Source organism: Aquila chrysaetos, chromosome 26, assembly GCF_900496995.4.
Source record: "Aquila chrysaetos chrysaetos chromosome 26, bAquChr1.4, whole genome shotgun sequence".
NCBI classification, from domain to species: domain Eukaryota; kingdom Metazoa; phylum Chordata; class Aves; order Accipitriformes; family Accipitridae; genus Aquila; species Aquila chrysaetos.
Window position 1 is genome coordinate 5,804,305 of NC_044029.1, and position 6,000 is coordinate 5,810,304.

Below are 6,000 nucleotides of genomic sequence, written 5' to 3' on the forward strand. Positions count from 1 at the left end.
TACAGTGACAAGCTGTAAATAACACCTGCACATCTTCAGTCATAAAAGTTTGATGAAAGACTTCAGCCAAAAAAATCCCCATAAAACGTAACAAATCCTTCCACTTACCCAAGTCGATATTTGTTTAATATCAAAGTTCCCTTTCACCTAACTGAACATACATGCTCATTTAAGATGTAAATGCAGCTAACTTGCTAAATTTCTGTCAGGCTAGGCAATGGAAACTGTTCACAGACACCACATTCTTCATCCTCACTGCCACTTTCTAGAAGAGAACACACAGGGAACATGAACAGCAGGTTTACAGGAAACAACCTGTGACAGGCTAAAATCAGAGTTGAAGAAATACAGCAGGCTACAATGACTGTGCCTTTTTGACCATACTTTTACCAATTTGGCAGTCTTACTTGAAATCTAGATAGGCAAAAAAAATCCCCAAACCAAACATAACAGCTGGACCCTTCACTTCTGTTTAAAATAATTAAAATAAATTATACAGAACAAACTATAGAACAACAGCTATCTTCATTTTAGCATTTCACTCCAAAGACATGAGTTGCTCTTAGAGCTGAGACAATATTTTTCTTCCATCCTTCCAGTTCTCTCTAATAGTAACTGAAAAGTCAATGATTTAAAAAAAAACCCTTCTGAGCTACAGACATCATTTCAGGCCTAAAACCTACGGGACTGTGTTTGGTGGTCAAAGGGACGATGTGCAATACATCCTTAAATACACAGAATCTACAGTGCTTTATCCTGTAGCCATTTTGTCTTACCTTTGGGACTCAGTTTCCCTGTTCTGTCAATCCGTATGTAAATAACCAGCTTTATATTGTTTTGTCAATCAAATGAAAACTAGTATTGAGGAGGAAAAACATTTGTTCTGTTGGGCCGTTCTTTTCTTTGAAGTCTCTGTCAATGTGTTGCACTGATAGTGGATACTGCCTCTAGAAGGTTAAGATCTCTTAGGGTACATACTCATTGCTTTCTAAATACCAGCCAGAGCTTGCACCGACCATCTCTTTCTGCGTATCTGCATTGCTTCGGCACATGTCTATGTTCAGACACATGGTTTTGGGTTTGTGTGGCAGGGTTTTGGTGGCGGAGCTGCAGGGGTGGCTCCTGTGAGAAGCTGCTAGAAGCTTCCCAGCTCCAAGTCGGACCTGCCTCTGGCCAAGGCTGGGCCCATCAGTGACGTTCTCTGGGAGAACGTATTTAAGAAGTGGAACCGGCAGTGATTAGGGGGATTGGAATGTGAGAGAAAGCCCTGTGCAGATACCAAGGTCAGTGAAGAAGGAGGGAAGGAGGTGTGCCGGAGGAGGGGATGCTCCTGTAACCCGTGGTGAGACGGCAGGCTGTCCCCCCCCAGCCCATGGAGGGGAGCAGGGAAGCAGATGCCCACCTGCAGCCCAGGGAGAGAGGAGCCCACGCTGGAGCAGGGGGATGCCCTGCAAGATGGCCGGGACTCCGTGGGGAAGCCCACACTGGAACAGTCTGTGCCTGAAGGACTGCAGCCCACGGAAGGGACCCACACTGGAGCAGTTCCTGAAGGACTGCAACCCATGGGAAGGACCCAGGCCACAGAAGTTTGTGGAGGACTGTCTCCCATGGGAGGGACCCCACGGTGGAGCAGGGGACGAGTGATGAGTCCTCCCCCTGAGGAGGAAGGAGCGGCAGAGACAACGTGTGGTGAGCTGACCCCAACCCCCATTCCCCGTCCCCCTGTGCCACTGGTGGGGAGGAGGTAGAGAAAATCGGAAGCAAAGTCCAGCATGGGAAGAAGGGAGGGGTGGGGGGAAGGTGTTCTAAGGTTTGGTTTTACTTCTCATTATCCTGTTTTGATTTGATTGGTAGTAAATTATATTGATTTTGTTTCTTCCCCAAGCTGAGTCTGTCTTTTGCCTGTGACCATAATTGGTGAGTGATCCCTCCCTGTCCTTGTCTCTACCCGCCAGCGTTTCTTTATTTTTCATCCTCATCCCACCGTGGCTGGAGGGGGAGAGGAATAAGCGAGCAGCTTTGTGGTGTTTTATTGCCAGCTGTGCTTAAACCATGACAACAAGCTTTAGGCAGGCTTTGGGGCACACTTTGAAAAACAGCCATGATTCCGTGTTGGGTTTAAATGTCTATGCATTTATGTCCCCAATATACAGACAAATTGAACATTGCCTAATCTACAGCCATTTAGCCTGCAATATTAACACATCTTTCGGAGCTCTCACAGATGTGGCCAGTACCATGCAGACAAACTTATTCCTAAAAGAGTCCTAATATTACAGTGTAAATTTATCTCCAAAGACACCCAAAGGGAACTAGCTAGTCAAGTTCACATGGCTAACATAGGTGCGGACATTGCCTTACTCCAGTTCAAGTAAAGTGTTTTCCCAGTGCCTAGCAGGTAAGCAGAAGTCCCCAGAACTGGCTGTAACCATGCAGTTAATTCAACAGAGTCACATAAATTAAGGAAATAGTCAGAAAACAACTGATCCTGAGAGAACATAAAAAAAACCCAAACAAACAAACAAACAAAAAACCCAAAAAAACCCACTCTATTGCAATGTTTTATGGTAATCTGATTAACATGAATATTAGATTCCTATGGAACAGGGACATTTTCATGCCCAGCTGTGTTTCATTACCTATAAAATGTATGTATGGATGTCAATCTCCACCGGTTACTTCACACCCTGATTGTGAAGCTCTTTCCCCTCCAGCAAATGGAGGTGTAAGCAAAAGAATTCCTAGGTTTGAATGAATGACTTGCCTACCAACGGCAAGTAAATGGATAAATAGCTTTTAAAGGGTCACAGAATACAATGCAATAGAGGAAACTGTGCTGCCAAAGAAATTGTGGGAACTGAGTAGGGGATGGAGCTGGGATGAAGGAGGTGAGGTGGGGCAGGGACAGGATGTGGAGTGACATGATGAAGCAAGAGAGGAAGAAAGCAAAGTCAAGAGCAGAGAGAGATGATTATTGTTCTCTCCTGTCTTGCTGAAAGGCAGAGGAGAGCAGCAAAATCCCAGAAGTCTGACTCCAGCTGCATTTATTTTTATATTCAAGAGATTCTAGCCTTTTCTTTCCATTCACACCTCACTCCTCATGCCATCATCAGCTCTTCATGTTGTCAGTGGAGCACATGTGCTCTGGGAAAGATGAAAATTCACGGGTTGAGGGGGAAGTAGAGTGAGGGAGACCACTAAAGACCTTTTCACAGTTGCTGCAGTAGGTTGAACCAGCTCGAGCTCTTGTGCAGAGGTCAAGCACCATGCCATGGTGATGGATTTGCTGCCCATACCACATCTCTTTCAGGGAAGATTCATATCAGTCGAAGAGGGCAACCCTTGCTAATCATGATGAGTATGGTGCACCACAATATACAAAGGAATGTGGGTGTTCAGATATCTGGTCTCCAAGCATATTCTATGGTGCACACGTGCAACTTGAAGACTGTTTTACAAGTTACTCTCAGATCAAGGACAGTGAGGAAAGGGTATCTTACAAAAAAAAGCAGAAATTTCTGTAGCAGATAAAAATCAACTATTGTACTCCAGAAGTCAAGAAATACTGAATGGAATATAAACTCTCTGAACTCTGCCTTGGAAGAAACCTCTAAAACCACAGACCAGAGCTCTATCCCTTGTATAGTGGACAGCTGTTCTAATCTAATGCAGACCTTATCCAGTTGTGGAAATCTAGCCAGGGAGTTCAGTTTCTGTGTATATATTTTTCTTTTTCGTGTGGTTTCTCTGAACTTCAGTCGTTGTTCCACATTACAAATTAGACCGAGTCTCATGGAACTCAGTTGTCATGCTCAGGTGCAGACCTGCTTCACGTGAAGAGACCTCCTGAAGGCTGCTACTAAATTCCATTGTTCAGAGGTTTGGGAGAGGTGCTTAGCATGCTGAGCACATGTGCCACCTGCTCTGCTACTTTTCTCTGTCTGAGACTTAGTTTCTCTTCCTCTGCAGTTCAGTATCCTGCAACAGCACTGCCAAACATAAAAGTCTAAGCCTATGCTTGTCAAACAGTCTTGCAGCTTCCCATTCAAGTGCATGCCAAGTGTATGCCTGTGTTAGGGAAAAGAAATGTTCTGACTTTTGCAGCTGTGAATGTGTGATACGGGGAAAAAGTCAATGTGAAATTTTACCAAAAGAAGAAGTAGTACCAAAACTGCACTGAAACAGAAGCAGACAAAAACTCCTACAGTATGTCCTTTGGTCAGAAATGTCATGCCTGACATCCACCAGAAATAGAAAGAGTGCTGGAGATGCAGAAACTATACAACTCTATTCTTACTGGCTTCTGTTTCCAATGACTGAAGACTCCTAGGGACTATTATCAAGGCCATGAGCACTAGTGTAGCTGTCATTTTCCACTGACTTTTGTGAGAGAAAAGCTTTTAGAAATTTTCTACTCAAGTTATCTTCACACTACTTTCACAAAGTGAATGTGCATGGACCTGATTGATTTTAGCTAAAAGAGAGTTAAAACCAGAACAACTAAGAACCTTGAAAAAACTGTGTAACAGTTACAGCTTTAGAGACTGTGCCCAGTCCTGTGCCCATACTATAAATCTCTCTATCCTAGGGAAAACAAACAAACCAACCAACCCATTAATAAGGACAATATTCTGGTGCAAGTTCACAAGGCCAAGCATACTCACTACATTCTCAATTTTATTCATTATACATATAGAATATCAGCTGTGATCCCTTTATATTGTGAGTGGATGTTAATGCAAAAATGATAATCTCTTCTGTTCTCAGCCACTGAGTCTACCACCTTTCACCATTCATATTACTGACATCTGCAAGAACAGTATCCTCACTGTTATTTGGTTCCATTTAAAAATGATGTTTGCATGAGTTTCTGTAATTATTTCAAGAGAGATGTATGAGATTTGGGGTTTTCATTTATTAAAAAGAAGGGAGGCTAACCCAAATTTCAGGCAATAAAATAGAAAACTCATAGTAGGTAAAAGGGTGTGTGCCCAGGTGGGTGGGTTTGAAAAAGTAAGGAAGCCAGAATGACACAATAAAGGGAGAGAATCGTATTTCTCTGAAGTTGAAAATGCAAACACTTCTCTCAGCAACTGAATCAGGCACAATTTTTAGGAGCAAACCCAGACCTACACCACCCTAACATCAAATAATTGCTTCAAAATTAATTCATGGGATACAAAGGGGTACATTTTCAACACAGGAAGACAGGTCTACTGCTTTAAATTCTCTGCCCCCCAGACTGAAAAGCATATATACCCTTTGTATGCAGAGTCAAAGTACCTGAGTGACAAATGAAAGGTATTAGATTTGCAGATAGTTCTCTTTGCCAAATACTCAATATTGGGGCAAGAACCTGGAAAGTCTGTTAAGAATAAAGAACTGAATAAAAAATAAATTAATTTAAAAAACAAAACCAAAGAAATGGTGATTCCCAGCTTTTCAGTAGCCAAGCCCTATTTGAGGCAATTGGCTGTGCTTCACTGAATTCAGTTCCTTATCTCTCTCCCTTGATCCTTTGTGCACTATTCTACTCTTATAACACAGAATTTGGGTGCCTGTGGAAAACACCCACAATGTTTAACTTATTGGCTCCAGAGTGGGACACAAAGCGAGGTGTCTGATGCCTTCCATGCTGCAGGACCTTAGTGTCATGGAACATAACCAAAACAGCTGCAGCTCCCACCAGTCAGTTACTACGACACACTGAGTGTGGCATCAAGACTTGGAACTTGCCCCATCCTGTTTTCTGGGTTGTAGGATGGTATTTCCACTTGTTGTGAATCCACAGTCTGAAAACGTTATGTTCTGCCCTAAATTCCTTAACTGACCAGGCCTCACACTACCCTTATAGCATGAGAGTGTTATCAGAGGTAATACAGTTGATGCTCTTCCCACTTCAGAAAATACTTCGGAGGTTAGCACTAATAATGCCAAGGTTAAGTGCCTGAGTCCTCTATGGGCCAATCTGCTGCTGTTTTCCACCACTTCTGTCCGGAC